Genomic DNA, 17209 nt, shown 5'->3' on the forward strand with positions numbered 1-17209 from the left:
TAGGGAACCAGAAAAATTTCAAATGGCTTTACTTGGATGGTCATCATTGTGGTTTAACATTTTATTATAAAAGTATCCAAATAATCCAGTCATTAGTTTTCCAATATTGTGATGTTAATCCCTTGTATAATTCATCAAGAATCCTGCAAACATCTAGCATCAGTTTAAAGGGAAAACTTTTTTTTTTCATTTCTTAGGTATGTGTTTTTCTTTCCTGAAATTGAAGAACTTTGGGTTTTATTTTGTTTTGGTTTTGTTATTCAAATAAAAATTGTTAAGTAAATACTTTTCAGTAATATGTTGATAGGAACCATTTTTTTAAAGTTTACTTATCTGTTTTGTGTGAGAGAGAGAGTGTGTGTGGGAGGGGCAGAGAGAGAGGGAGAGAAAAAATCCCAAGCAGGATCAACAATGTCAGCATGGAGCCCAGTGTGGGGCTTGACCTGACTAACCATGAGATCATGACCTGAGCCAATATCAAGAGTTGGATTCTTAACTGACTGAGCCATCCAGGTGCCCAGATAGGAGCCATTCTTTTTATATAAAAGACCACTGATTTTCAGTCTGGAGAAAATAGGCTGCCAGAAACTACCTGTTCAACTGAGAACCCTAAAACATTTATTTTCCTTCTCTCCTCCTGCCTCCCTTTCTTCTTTCCTTTCTTCCTCTCTTCCCTTCTTCTTTCCTTTTCTCCCTCTTTACTAAATAATGCTCATCAGTAAAGTCTCCACCAATATAAAGGTATTTAGAAGTAAGATGCATTTTTCAAAATGAAGATTTGGGATGTACTCCATAAGCATAAAGGCCAGATATCCGACCTCCTAGCATGTCTCATTGTCCCAAAAAATCCCAGCTCCATTTTTCCTCCTGCATGTAATGGCAGCTTCATCTTAGTTGAAAGCATATTTGATACCTTAAATAATATTCCTATAAGTAATCCTCTATAGTAGAAAAGCCAAGGATATCAGAAAAGTAACTTTATTTTTGATAGCAGGATGATAATTTGATGAAACTCCAGAAGCTTGACAGTTGTATATAATCCACAAAAATGAAAGGGATAGAATAGGATGAGATTTATCACTTTAATCTTTCTGCATTTTGACATGTATATTAAAGACTAAACTATTTGTAAATTTTGTACTGTTTCAATGATGCAGTGGTTAGTCTGGAAGTAAAATCTCTCATACAGTTAGATGACTAATGGAACATACATTTTGGGATGCTGTAATAAGTGAAATATGGCTTTAAGGAAAACTGATACTGCCTTATGCAAATACAGGTCCTATAGATTTTCATCATAAACCAAGATATCAGGCTAATCTGTAAAAGAGCCTGAAAATATGTCTTTGAAACATCATTGATGCTTCAGAATCTTAAATAGGTGATATTCTTGATAAAACTGAGTTTTTCTTATTTATAAAACTCCCTTATCCTAAAAGAAAAGCACCAACAAAAAACGCTGTGAAAATAAAAATGTAACTATTTTATAGAATTGAGTAGCTGGAGCAGGCATTACTTAAATGGTCGAAAGCCCTCATTTTATAAAAATAAAAGCTGAAGTCAAGGGTTAAGTAAGGTCATACAGCAATTTATTGTCTGAGCTGGGATTGGCATGGATCTTCTGATTCCCAGCCCAATCTTCCTTTATCCTATTCCTTATTACCTCCACAGAAGACAAAAATGTGTGGATTTTTCTAGAAAGAAGGATCCACAATGCAGGGCCAAACTAGGCAACATCACAAACAGCACATGCTGTAGGTGCCTGATGCCTCATGACTTCTCTAGTATTCTCTCTTCCCCCACATAAAAAATCTCCCTGCTGTCCTTGCTTGCATCCTTCTTTTCCTCATGCTTTAGAACAGGTTAGCTAATTTGATCAATTAAATTGGTTCAAGGTGTTAATGGATCCTAATGGCTTCACGTATTACCTTGTTTGCATTTTAACAAGGCCTGTCAACTGTGAGTGACTAATGCTGGGAGCCTCAGACGTTGTGCAAACCAACTGAGGGGCATCCTGGTAACATTTATGTCACGATTTACTACAAACTTTATTGAAACCCAAAAAATTCCTGTTAGAGAGGGAGAGAGCCAAAGCATAATAGACTCTTAAAAACTGAGAATAAACTGAGGGTTGATGGGGAGGGTGGGTGATGAATTGAGGAGGGCACCTGTTGGGATGAGCACTGGGTGTTGTATGGAAACCAATTTGACAATACATTTCATATTAAAAAAAAAAAAAAAGAACAACTTTACTTAAAAAAATCCTGTTAGAATTTTTATTTTGTGTATTTGTTATGACTGATATTGAGCCTCCCATCTAGTATACATCTTGTGACTAGATGATTATATCAATACAGTATATTATTTCAGGTTTTATGTAGGAAAAGTTCTTGTTTAATCTTGACTCCCAGGCTAGCCCACACAGTCTCTGAGTTAAATCACAAAAAATTACATTTTTTAAAAAAAACCTCATGTTTCTTACATAAGATAACTTGCCAGTTCCCTTTTCTTCAAAACACTTCCTGGATTTGTCCCTTTCTTTTTCACGTTCACATTCATCCTGCTGGTCCAGGACTTAATCACCCCTAATCTAGATTTCTTAACATGTCTCTGAATTTTCTACAACGTCAATGTCCTATTCTCCAATCCATCTAGCAATGCATGGCCTTCCTACTAAATCTTAGACATTCCTTGTTCTTTACCTTCTAGACCTTCAGCTAAAGTTCATATCTGTACCCTTGCCTTCTGTGTTTCTTGCAATACACCTTCACCTTATTGTCTAGTCTGCTGACCACAGGGCAAGCAAGCCTTCTCCCTCCCTCAGTTCAAGGCACCGCTCCCCTTTTCTCCTTGTCTGTTTGAAATTTACCTAGTTATCTAGACAACCAGTCCTAGATCTACTCTTTCAAACCTTTCCCAGAAAACCCAGTCATCCTTAGTGCTTTTATTCCCTTCTGCCAGTATGAATTTCTCTGCCCCATTTATTTTTGTTCTTGATGACGTTATTTTGCACTGATGTATACTGGTCTCAATGAGTTGTTTCATGTGCAGAACTTTTAACTCACCAGAAAAAGAAAAAAAATGACTCCTGAGAGCAAAGATTATACCACATCCCTAAACCTAGCACTAGTTTTTGAGAAATGTCCATTGAATTAAAAGGATTTAAACCAAGGACTGCCCAATCAAACTGAACAGGCTAGCAAGGGTTTTACTGAGATATGAAAGGCTTCAGACTTTGATCCTACACCAAACGCTGGCAAATGTATAGACAGTAGCAGGTCACAAAAAGGCAGATGAAAAAATGAGACAATTGTGAGAGTAAAATGGGTACCAAAAATAGCTAAAATTATGTATTTTCCCACTAATTTTGTTATATTGGATGTATCAAATAATTCTATTAAAATTGTTTTCAAAAATAAAACTCTCTCCCCAAAATAAAAATAACATACATCTATATACCTTCATGTAACATACCAAAATACCTTTTAATTGATTATTTGAACATTAAAAAGAAGAGATGCAGCATAATTGGTCTTGGTATTGTTGCCAGAGCCCAAGGGTGCAAGAATCGACCAGGTGCAACCACTCACCATGGACAGAATCCGAAGGCAGAGAGAGGAGCAGTGGTGAAACAAGAAAGGAATTTATTTCAGTGAGGCCAATACTGGGAAGACAGCAGACTAGGGTCCCAGGATCTATCTTCAAGATGTTAATACTTCTAAGTTTATATAATGAGAGTGTGGAACAAAGATGGGTGGATACATGCAGCTGAGCAGCAAAGATTAGGCTGATCATTGTCTTTGGGGTCAATCAGGATCTTGATGTAGTCAGGGCAGCCATTATTACTTGAGAGGGTAGTTTCAGTTACTATCGCTGCATATTTTGTACTCAGGGCCCCTTGCCCGAATTAACAGATAAGCTGGAGGGAAAAACAAAGTAATTAAGAGGAACAAGTTGAAGGCAAAATGGTGTCAGTCAAGGCAACGGACTGGATCCTCCTTCAGTAGTAATTCACTTTTTAATCACATACTTTAATGAATTAGCAGTGACTCTTTAAAACAATGCCATTGGTATTTTTCCCAAATATGGTCTCATTCTTTTATTATTTTTTCATAAAATTGCCTGAAGTAGACCTCTAGGTTGCATTTGTAGTTAACAAAATAAAAATGGACACCTACCACTGAATCTTCTCTGTAGATTGTATTATTTTCAATTAAAAGAACACTAAAAATGCCAACGTATCTGGTAAGCTCAGAGCAAATTCTGCCAAATGAAGAATATTCTCAAGTGTAAAATTTTTTGTATAAATATATAAATATTTCAACTCCAATATTTTCACAGATATTCATGGTCAGCCTCCAGTTAGCATCCATTCTTTAATGTTTGCACATGAAAAAAAGTGTATCAAATATGTTAATATGAGTTTTTGGTTGTTTTATCAACTTCAGGTGGTGTAAAATCATAGGTATTTTGTCAGATTCATTTCATCCCAGAACATAACTTATTCAATTAATAGTTAGAATTCCAATAACATAGTGTTGCTACCAGTCAAGATACTCCAAAGCAAACTATAGAATTTCAGAATTAAATGTTAGATATCATTTCAGTTAGTCTTGCTTTTCTATGAATAAATGTCAGTCTTCCTGTTTACCAGTTTTGTTTTCCAATATATTGCAATTAAGCAAAGTCTTTCAAAGATGGCATTTTTGACAATTCCCTTTGTTGAATAATTTTAGTAAAGATTTCATATTGATTCTGAAGAAAATAAAGAAAATCTAGAGGATTCACAAGGAGTTGACTTACAAAGTAGTTCTTTTTTTTTTTTTTTTTTTTTAATTTTTTTTTTTCAACGTTTATTTATTTTTGGGACAGAGAGAGACAGAGCATGAACGGGGGAGGGGCAGAGAGAGAGGGAGACACAGAATCGGAAACAGGCTCCAGGCTCCGAGCCATCAGCCCAGAACCTGACGCAGGGCTCGAACTCACGGACCGTGAGATCGCGACCTGGCTGAAGTCGGACGCTTAACCGACTGCGCCACCCAGGCGCCCCACAAAGTAGTTCTTTAAAAGCAAAACATTTCTGAAATCAGGATGACGATGGGCAACAGTGAGAGAAAGTACATGCCGCCATTCTGAAGTATCTTTTCAGTTTCAGTCTCTTTTTTTAAATTTTAAAAAAATTTTTTAAAGGTTTATTTATGTTTGAGAGACAGAGAGACAGAGCATGAGTAGGGGAGGAGCAGAGAGAGAGGGAGACACAGAATCCAAAGCAGGCTCCAGGCTCTGAGCTGTCAGCACAGAGCCCCATGAGGGGCTAGAGCTCACAGACTTGCGAGATCATGAACTGAGCCTAAGTCAGACGCTTAACCGACTGAGCCACTCAGGTGCCCCTTGGTCGTCTCTTTATCCCACAAACTCTGTAGTACAGTTATTCTAATTCAGGTTACCAGTCTATGCATGCATGTATGTGCATGTATGAGAAATTCAACAACTATAGCTTCTATTTCATAATACTGTAGCTTGTTCATATGCAATTTGAATTATGTGTGTACTACAACTAATTCCAAGAATATTTCTGCCCCAAATATTTACTTTTTTAAGTGTATTTATTTATTTTGAGATAGAGAGAGAGAGTGCATGCACACATGAGTAAGGGAGGGGAGGAGAGAAAGGGAGAGAGAGAATCCCAAGCAGGCTCCATGCTTTTAGCAAAGAGCCTGATGTGGGTCTCAAACTCATGAGTCGTGAGATCATGACCTAAGCTGAAATCAAGAATCAGCCTCTTAACTGACTGAGCCACCCAAATATTTCCCATACCATCCCATTTGAGCATCCCCCAAATATTTCTTAATTTTGTAAGGGCATCGTTTTTACTGTAATCTCATTCTTCACAAAATTTATATTGATATTATACTATAAACACAGAAACTATTTTCAATTTTGAGCATTTTAAACTTAATTTACAAAAGCACTTAAAAAATATCAGATGTCTGGGGTGCCTGGGTGGCTCAGTTGGTTAAGTGTTCAACTTTGGTTCAGGTCATGATCTTGCCAATCGTGGGTTCGAGCCCCACCTCAGACTCTGTGCTGACAGCTTGGATCCTGGAGCCTGCTTCAGATTCTATGTCTCCCTCTCTCTCTGCACCTCCCCCACTCGTGCTCTGTCTATCTCAAAAATAAATAAACATAAAAAAATATATATTTTTAATGTCAGATTGTCTCACCTTTGAGAGGATGAAATTCCAAAGAGCTTTATGTGAATTCCATGAAATATATAAAAAAATAATAATATTATTACAATTATCTTCACTGATATTTCCCTGTATAGAATCTGATGGCATTAATATAATATGCTTTGTGTATTATCTTTTTCTGATAATATTAACACATTAACAGATATCACTTAAGTTGGAGATCATGTAAAAGAAAACTTGGACTTGAAAATAAGCAAAAACCCATTCAGTAATTAATCTAAATGAATGTCATACTTTACAGAGTTATACTTAAAGGCATCTTCTGAGTCTGTACATTTTAGGTCATCTTTGGGCATAGTCTTCTGAAAATAACTATGGAAATTTTTTGAGAAATAAATTCAGTTCTTTAAAATTTTTTTTTAATGTTTATTTTCTTTTTGAGAGAGAGAGCACAAATGAGGGAGTGGCAGAGAGAGAGGGAGACACATAATCTGAAGCAAGCTCCAGGCTCAATGCTGTCAGCACAGAGCCTGACATGGGGTTGGAGCCCATGAATCATGAGATCATGACCTGAACTGAATGAAGTCAGATGCTTAACTGACTGAGCTACCTAGGCATCCTGAGAAATAAATTCAGTTCTTAATTTTTAACTGAATGTTGACATCCTTTTCTTGAGTTGATGGCTATTAAAAAGTGTTTGTTGCAAAATTTAAATGTTGCCATAGGAGATATATGTTAATAATTCTGAAACTGTTTTACAGGTATGCTAAGCATGAACAAAGAAGTAGATATATTGTAGATAATGTGACTTAAGTTTCTCACTTTCTGAGAAGTTACAAAGAAGCAAAGTGTAATGTTTTATAATAAAAGTTTCTAAATTCTAGAACAAACTCTAATATTGAATTTTAACCCTGAGGTTAAAAAAAAACAACTCCATGAGTCCATAATAATACATAAATGATTGAACAAATGGGAAAGAAAAAAAATGTTACCAAAATAAGCGTAAGTTTGAAGCCACTCCCAACTCTTTATTGCGGACTACTCAGTCTCCATTTCCCATACATATTTCACATATATTTCACCTGTAATTTGCCATGTTTCTTATTGACTCCACCAACTCAAGGTCTGGAGATTCAGTACATCTTGCAAACTATGACAGGGGCTAGAGGCTAGAGCACAACTGTCTGGTATGCCATGTGGCCAGCAGGACAGTGACATCAAATACATCCCCCATTGATTGCAGGAAAATGTTCACAACACATATGTATATCAAATCATTACGTCATACACTTTAAATACATTACAATTCTATCTGTCAATTATACTTCAGTAAATCTGGGGGGAATACTACTAAAAGCCAGGATATTGCTAAAATTAATTAAATGAGCTTAATTTACATTTCTATTTGTAAGACTAATGGTAACAGCTCCCACCCCAATGAGACTCCTTAGTAAATAAAAATATAATTAAACACTCCCCTGCCCCTCAAAACCTTTCCCTACTGAAACTGGATACCCAAAGAAGTTGCTGTCTCTAGCTGCTGTTGTTGGCAGACAACTTTGCTCTTTCAGGGAATACTTGGCATGTTGTTCTTGAATATAACTTGTATTATTTATGAAAAGGTTTGGAAAAGAGATGGGTCATTGGAGACTGATTTCCTGAATCACCTGGTACTAAATGAGGCTATTTTCTGCACATATACATCACATACTACCAGATGATAGACAAGCTGGAAGTGCACAGAGGAGGTTTACCAAACTAATTCTGGCTTATTTTTAATACAACTATTAAAATGAATACTTTGGTAAAAAAATGAAAAATCTGGGGAAAATGCTAACTGGATTGGAAGATAGGATTATACATAGGTGTAAGTCAGCACTGTTTCAAGAAAACTAGAATGTATGGTCACCTTAACTATAGAATGGGACGAAATCAGTTCCAAGGATGAATTGTGTCCTTTTGAAAAAGCTAATGCTTTTAGCCAGGAGCATGCACTTTTACATCTGTCATCCTTACCGCGTCTATTTACAAAGGGATTTCATCAATTAACTTTGGTAGAATTGACATCTTTATAATATTCTAGTTCATGATCATGGTAAATTTCACCATTAGGTCAGGTGATATGGAGGAAAGTACCCTTACTAGCTGTCAGCTGGACAGCTGGATAGTGACAGCTGGATGGTGGTGAATATGTCACAGAACCCCATCACATGAGGTCACTGAGCCTGTGATGGAGCAAGACTAAAACAAGGCAATTACCTGATGACACAGGCAAAAATAAGGACACCATGCAAACCACAAAGATGACCTAATGTCCCCTTTCCAGATAATGCGTGAATGTTGCTCCTTTGCCAGTTACAAAGTTACTTCTTTGTTTCTCAATTCTCTTAGAAAAAGTTAAGATCTCCAATAACCCACAATCCCCAAGCAGCTACCTTTGCTTTCTGACATCATCCAGTCCAGAGCAAACCCTAAATTCCTTAAGCTGTCACCCAAATCAACAGCCCAAGACCAAATCCTGTCAAAGGCCCCCATACACATCCTCTTCTTACTGTTCCCCATGGCATGCAGTCTTCCTTGCTGAGCCAAGTAATCAGGAGAATTGATGGTAAGGTTTGTAGACAGGTTATTCTAATGGCCTTTGTTTTCTATCTCCTTAAATAACAACCCCCTCAACAAAGCCCCCTTGAATTTGGGGATTGTGTGCCCCCCCCCACAAAGATATGCTGAAATCTTAACCCCCTTAATCTTAACTTCTTATTTTCAAAGTTCCCAGAATATGATGTTATTTGGAAATAAGATCATTACAGATATTTTTAGTTAAGATGAGGTCCTCAGGAAATAGAGTAGGATACTAATAAGTATGATTGCTTTTATAAGAAGGCAGCCGGTTGGTTCGGGGGAGAGGGAAGATGGCGGCATAGGAGGACGCTGGGCTCACCGCGCGTCCTGCTGATCACTTAGATTCCACCTACACCTGCCTAAATAACCCAGAAAACCGCCAGAGGATTAGCAGAACGGAGTCGCCGGAGCCAAGCGCAGACGAGAGGCCCACGGAAGAGGGTAGGAAGGGCGGCGAGGCGGTGCGCGCTCCACGGACTGGCGGGAGGGAGCCGGGGCGGAGGGGCGGCTCGCCGGCCAAGCAGAGCCCCCGAGTCTGGCTTGCAAAAAGCGGAGGGGCCTGACGGACTGTGTTCCCACAGCAAGCGCGACTTAGCGTCTGGGAGGTCATAAGTTAACAGCTCTGCTCAGAAAGCGGGAAGGCTGGAGGACAAAGGGAAGGAGAGCTGCTGAGCCCCCCGGATGACAGAGCTCAGTTTGGTGGGGAACAAAGGCGCTCGCCAGCGCCATCTCCCCCGCCCATCCCCCAGCCAAAATCCCAAAGGGAACCAGTTCCTGCCAGGGAACTTGCTCGCTCCACGCAAACACCCAACTCTGCGCTTCTGCGGAGCCAAACCTCCGGCAGCGGATCTGACTCCCTCCTGCTGCCACAGGGCCCCTCCTGAAGTGGATCACCTAAGGAGAAGAGAGCTAAGCCTGCCCCTCCTGCCCCTGTGCACCTTGCCTACCCACCCCAGCTAAGACGCCAGATCCCCAGCATCACAAGCCTGGCAGTGTGCAAGTAGCCCAGACAGGCCACCCCACCCCACGGTGAATCCCACCCCTAGGAGAGGGGAAGAGAAGGCACACACCAGTCTGACTGTGGACACAGCGGTGGGCTGGGGGCAGACATCAGGTCTGACTGTGGCTCCGCCCACCAACTCCAGTTATACACCACAGCACAGGGGAAGTGCCCTGCAGGTCCTCACCACACCAGGGACTATCCAAAATGACCAAGCGGAAGAATTCCCCTCAGAAGAATCTCCAGGAAATAACAACAGCTAATGAGCTGATCAAAAAGGATTTAAATAATATAACATAAAGTGAATTTAGAATAATAGTCATAAAATTAATCGCTGGGCTTGAAAACAGTATAGCTGACAGCAGCGAATCTCTTGCTACAGAGATCAAGGGACTAAGGAACAGTCAGGAGGAGCTGAAAATGCTTTAAACGAAATGCATAACAAAATGGAAACCACCACGGCTCGGATTGAAGAGGCAGAGGAGAGAATAGGTGAACTAGAAGATAAAGTTATGGAAAAAGAGGAAGCTGAGAAAAAGAGAGATAAAAAAATCCAGGAGTATGAGGGGAAAATTAGAGAACTAAGTGATACACTAAAAAGAAATAATATACGCATCATTGGTATCCCAGAGGAGGAAGAGAGAGGGAAAGGTGCTGAAGGGGTACTTGAAGAAATAATAGCTGAGAACTTCCCTGAACTGGGGAAGGAAAAAGGCATTGAAATCCAAGAGGCACAGAGAACTCCCTTCAGACGTAACTTGAATCGATCTTCTGCACGACATATCATAGTGAAACTGGCAAAATACAAGGATAAAGAGAAAATTCTGAAAGCAGCAAGGGGTAAACGTGCCCTCACATATAAAGGGAGACCTATAAGACTCGTGACTGATCTCTCTTTTGAAACTTGGCAGGCCAGAAAGAATTGGCACGAGATTTTCAGTGTGCTAGACAGAAAAAATATGCAGCCGAGAATCCTTTATCCAGCAAGTCTGTCATTTAGAATCGAAGGAGAGATAAAGGTCTTCCCAAACAAACAAAAACTGAAGGAATTTGTCACCACTAAACCAGCCCTACAAGAGATCCTAAGGGGGACCCTGTGAGACAAAGTACCAGAGACATCACTACAAGCATAAAACATACAGACATCACAATGACTCTAAACCCATATCTTTCTATAATAACACTGAATGTAAATGGATTAAATGCTCCAACCAAAAGACATAGGGTATCAGAATGGATAAAAAAACAAGACCCATCTATTTGCTGTCTACAAGAGACTCATTTTAGACCTGAGGACACCTTTAGATTGAGAGTGAGGGGATGGAGAACTATTTATCATGCTACTGGAAGCCAAAAGAAAGCTGGGGTAGCCATACTTATATCAGACAAACTAGACTTTAAATTAAAGGCTGTAACAAGAGATGAAGAAGGACATTATATAATAGTGACAGGGTCTATCCATCAGGAAGAGCTAACAATTATAAATGTCTATGCGCCGAATACCGGAGCGCCCAAATATATAAAACAATTACTCATAAACACAAGCAACCTTATTGATAAGAATGTGGTAATTGCAGGGGACTTTAACACCCCACTTACAGAAATGGATAGGTCATCTAGACACACGGTCAATAAAGAAACAAGGGCCCTGAATGACACATTGGATCAGATGGACTTGACAGATATATTTAGAACTCGGCATCCCAAAGCAACAGAATATACTTTCTTCTCGAGTGCACATGGAACATTCTCCAAGATAGATCATATGCTGGGTCACAAAACAGCCCTTCATAAGTTTACAAGAATTGAAATCATACCATGCATACTTTCAGACCACAATGCTATGAAGCTTGAAATCAACCACAGGAAAAAGTCTGGAAAACCTCCAAAAGCATGGAGGTTAAAGAACACCCTACTAACGAATGAGTGGGTCAACCAGGCAATTAGAGAAGAAATAAAAAATATATGGAAACAAACGAAAATGAAAATACAACAATCCACACGCTTTGGGACGCAGCGAAGGCAGTCCTGAGAGGAAAATGCATTGCAATCCAGGCCTATCTCAAGAAACAAGAAAAATCCCAAATACAAAATCTAATAGCACACCTAAAGGAAATAGAAGCAGAACAGCAAAGGCAGCCTAAACCCAGCAGAAGAAGAGAAATAATAAAGATCAGAGCAGAAATAAACAATATAGAATCTAAAAAAACTGTAGAGCAGATCAACGAAACCAAGAGTTGGTTTTTTGAAAAAATAAACAAAATTGACAAACCTCTAGCCAGGCTTCTCAAAAAGAAAAGGGAGATGACCCAAATAGATAAAATCATGAATGAAAATGGAATGATTACAAGCAATCCCTCAGAGATACAAACAATTATCAGGGAATACTATGAAAAATTATATGCCAACAAATTGGACAACCTGGAAGAAATGGACAAATTCCTGAACACCCACACTCTTCCAAAACTCAATCAGGAGGAAATAGAAAGCTTGAACAGACCCATCACCAGTGAAGAAATTGAATCGGTTATCAAAAATCTCCCAACAAATGAGAGTCCAGGACCAGATGGCTTCCCAGGGGAGTTCTACCAGACGTTTAAAGCAGAGATAATACCTATCCTTCTCAAGCTATTCCAAGAAATAGAAAGGGAAGGAAAACTTCCAGACTCATTCTATGAAGCCAGTATTACTTTGATTCCTAAACCAGACAGAGACCCAGTAAAAAAAGAGAACTACAGGCCAATATCCCTGATGAATATGGATGCAAAAATTCTCAATAAGATACTAGCAAATCGAATTCAACAGCATATAAAAAGAATTATTCACCATGATCAAGTGGGATTCATTCCTGGGATGCAGGGCTGGTTCAACATTCGCAAATTAATCAACGTGATACATCACATTAACAAAAAAAAAAAAAAGAGAAGAACCATATGATCCTGTCAATCGATGCAGAAAAGGCCTTTGACAAAATCCAGCACCCTTTCTTAATAAAAACCCTTGAGAAAGTGGGATAGAAGGAACATACTTAAAGATCATAAAAGCCATTTATGAAAAGCCCACAGCTAACATCATCCTCAACGGGGAAAAACTGAGAGCTTTTTCCCTGAGATCAGGAACACGACAGGGATGCCCACTCTCACCGCTGTTGTTTAACATAGTGCTGGAAGTTCTAGCATCAGCAATCAGACAACAAAAGGAAATCAAAGGCATCAAAATTGGCAAAGATGAAGTCAAGCTTTCACTTTTTGCAGATGACATGATATTATACATGGAAAATCCGATAGACTCCACCAAAAGTCTGCTAGAACTGATACACGAATTCAGCAAAGTTGCAGGATACAAAATCAATGTACAGAAATCAGTTGCATTCTTATACACTAACAATGAAGCAACAGAAAGACAAATAAAGAAACTGATCCCATTCACAATTGCACCAAGAAGCATAAAATACCTAGGAATAAATCTAACCAAAGATGTAAAGGATCTGTATGCTGAAAACTATAGAAAGCTTATGAAGGTAATTGAAGAAGATTTAAAGAAATGGAAAGACATTCCCTGCTCATGGATTGGAAGAACAAATATTGTCAAAATGTCAATACTACCCAAAGCTATCTACACATTCAATGCAATCCCAATCAAAATAGCACCAGCATTCTTCTCGAAACTAGAACAAGCAATCCTAAAATTCATATGGAACCACAAAAGGCCCCGAATAGCCAAAGTAATTTTGAAGAAGAAGACCAAAGCAGGAGGTATCACAATCCCAGACTTTAGCCTCTACTCCAAAGCTGTCATCATCAAGACAGCATGGTATTGGCACAAAAACAGACACATAGACCAATGGAATAGAATAGAAACCCCAGAACTAGACCCACAAACGTATGGCCAACTCATCTTTGACAAAGCAGGAAAGAACATCCAATGGAAAAAAGACAGTCTCTTTAACAAATGGTGCTGGGAGAACTGGACAGCAACATGCAGAAGGTTGAAACTGGACCACTTTCTCACACCATTCACAAAAATAAACTCAAAATGGATAAAGGACCTGAATGTGAGACAAGAAACCATCAAAACCTTAGAGGAGAAAGCAGGAAAAAACCTCTCTGACCTCAGCCGTAGCAATCTCTTACTCGACACATCCCCAAAGGCAAGGGAATTAAAAGCAAACGTGAATTACTGGGACCTTATGAAGATAAAAAGCTTCTGCACAGCAAAGGAAACAACCAACAAAACTAAAAGGCAACCAACAGAATGGGAAAAGATATTTGCAAATGACATATCGGACAAAGGGCTAGTATCCAAAATCTATAAAGAGCTCACCAAACTCCACACCCGAAAAGCAAATAACCCAGTGAAGAAATGGGCAGAAAACATGAATAGACACTTCTCTAAAGAAGACATCCGGATGGCCAACAGGCACATGAAAAGATGTTTAGCGTCGCTCCTTATCAGGGAAATACAAATCAAAACCACACTCAGATATCACCTCACGCCAGTCAGAGTGGCCAAAATGAACAAATCAGGAGACTATAGATGCTGGAGAGGATGTGGAGAAACGGGAACCCTCTTGCACTGTTGGTGGGAATGCAAATTGGTGCAGCCGCTCTGGAAAGCAGTGTGGAGGTTCCTCAGAAAATTAAAAATAGACCTACCCTATGACCCAGCAATAGCACTGCTAGGAATTTATCCAAGGGACACAGGAGTACTGATGCATAGGGGCACTTGTACCCCAATGTTCATAGCAGCACTCTCAACAATAGCCAAATTATGGAAAGAGCCTAAATGTCCATCAACTGATGAATGGATAAAGAAATTGTGGTTTATATACACAATAGAATACTACGTGGCAATGAGAAAAAATGAAATATGGCCTTTTGTAGCAACGTGGATGGAACTGGAGAGTGTGATGCTAAGTGAAATAAGCCATACAGAGAAAGACAGATACCATATGGTTTCACTCTTATGTGGATCCTGAGAAACTTAACAGGAACCCATGGGGGAGGGGAAGGAAAAAAAAAAAAAAAAAAGAGGTTAGAGTGGGAGAGAGCCAAAGCATAAGAGACTGTTGAGAACTGAGAACAAACTAAGGGTTGATGGGGGGTGGGAGGGAGGAGAGGGTGGGTGATGGGTATTGAGGAGGGCACCTTTTGGGATGAGCACTGGGTGTTGTATGGAAACCAATTTGACAATAAATTTCATATATAAATTAAAAAAATAAATAAATAAATAAATAAAAATAAGAAGGCAGCCATGTGGAGACATAGACACGTAGGGAAAGGACCACGTGAACATGGATGCAGAAATTGGAGGTATGCATCACAAACCACGGAGCACCTGGGTAAGGCTCCCAGAAGCTGGAAGAGGCAAAGAATCCTCCTTTTGAGAGTTTAAAGAGAGTATGGCCCTGCCAAAATCTTGATTTCAGACCTCTAGGCTCTAGAAACTTGAGAGTTTCTGTTATTTTAACGTTTATTTATTTTTGAGACAGAGAAAGACAGAGCGTGAACGGGGGAGGGTCAGAGAGAGGGAGACACAGAATCTGAAACAGGCTCCAGGCTCTGAGCTGTCAGCACAGAGCCCGACGCGGGGCTTGAACTCATGGACCGCGAGATCATGACCTGAGCCAAAGTCGGCCGCTTAACCAACTGAGCCACCCAGGCGCCCCAAGAGTTTCTGTTATTTTAGAGCCACTCAGTTTATGCTATTTTGTTAAGGTGGCCATAGGAAATCAATATGGGCTTACCTATTTTAGCTAGGTATTTTCCTAGATACATTATAATCTCCTAGGTACATTTATAATTGCCAATACATTTTCTGTCATAATTTCAATTAGTTATTGGTTTGTCATTTTATATAGTTAAAATATTAAAACATACACACTCCTTTTGATTGTACATATTGACCTATCTAATCATCTTGCTGAACTTTATTGTGAATTCTAATTGTTTGGAAATTACTGTATGTCTAATTTATTTATAAATGTGTTCTATACAAATAATTTTTTTTTATTTATTCTTTACCAATCTTTATGCGTTTATTTATTTTTCTGCTAGCCTTTCCTTGGCTAGCGACGTTAGTACAATGGTGAATACTGATGAATGATGAGTGATAGTGGGCAACACTGCCTTATTCATGATGAATGAGAATATTTCTCAAGTATTACTGTATATATGTATGTATTTTTTTCCTAAAATAGCTTTTCATTTGTCACGTCAATATGTGTATTACATTACAGTATTTTCTGACATTGAATCATTCTTGAGTTCCTCTGAGAAATCCTCCTTGGTTACATGGTATTTATTACAACATTGCGGGATTTGATTTACAAAAATTGTATTTAAGATTTTTTTCATCTTAGTAACCACATGGGATTATTTTAATTTTGGATTTTCTTGATTTCTCTGGTAGGTCTTATTTTCAAAGTATATTAGCTTCCTGAGATTAATTTGTTAACTGCTCCCTAATTTTATTATGCAAAACTTTTTGTAGAAGATAGGATTTGAAATTAATAAAGTGATTCAGTGAAAGTGCCTCCACTTACAAATGACTTTTTTGAGGGGGAGATTATAGGCTGCCAGTTTCATTTTTTAAAATAGGTATTGGGTTTTTTATTTATTTATTTAGTGTAAGTTACTTTTGGTAATTGATATTGACAAATTTTCAGTGTCCTGGCAAAAAGTTGTCTTCAGAATTTGCTACTATTTGTAAAATCTCTGTTGAGTCTGTAGTCATGTTCTTCTTTACCTTTCTTTCTATATTAATGTTTATCTGTACCAACTCTTAATAGTACCTACCACACAGTGTTCCTGTGAGGATTAAATACATTAATATAAAGTGTTCACATCAACCTTGTTAGAGGTGGTTTATTACTCTTTTTAAAAAACATTCTATTGCTTTTGCGATTATATATATTTTTTCTATTTCATTATTGTCTGCTCTTGTCTCTTTTATTTCCTTATTTCTGCCTTCTTTAGGTATAATGTTTTTTCTTTTAATAGCTTCTGTAGCTAATTTGTTTTTAACACCTCTGTGTTTAGAATAATTGCATTTGTCTAAAGTTTCTATCTAACCAATACTTTAACTACATCTATTAGGTTTGATATGTAGTATTTCTATGTTATTCACTATAAATATTTTGTAATTTTATTTTTTGTTTAATCTTTAATGTATATTTAGATTATTGTAGTATTCAAATGTATGATATAATTTTAAAATATTTCTAATTTCACTTTTTAGATTGTTGAATTTGGAAATATTATTTCTCATATTATCTCTAATAATATCTAATATTATCTCAAATATCATCTCTAATATTTTGTGTTTTCTGTTTAGTATGATTTTCCTTTGCTTATTTTTCTCCAAGTGCCTTCTGTTAGATCAATTTGTTTTA

This window comes from Puma concolor, chromosome B1 (genome assembly GCF_028749965.1).
Source record: "Puma concolor isolate L17-30 chromosome B1, mPumCon1.1.hap2, whole genome shotgun sequence".
Taxonomy (NCBI): domain Eukaryota; kingdom Metazoa; phylum Chordata; class Mammalia; order Carnivora; family Felidae; genus Puma; species Puma concolor.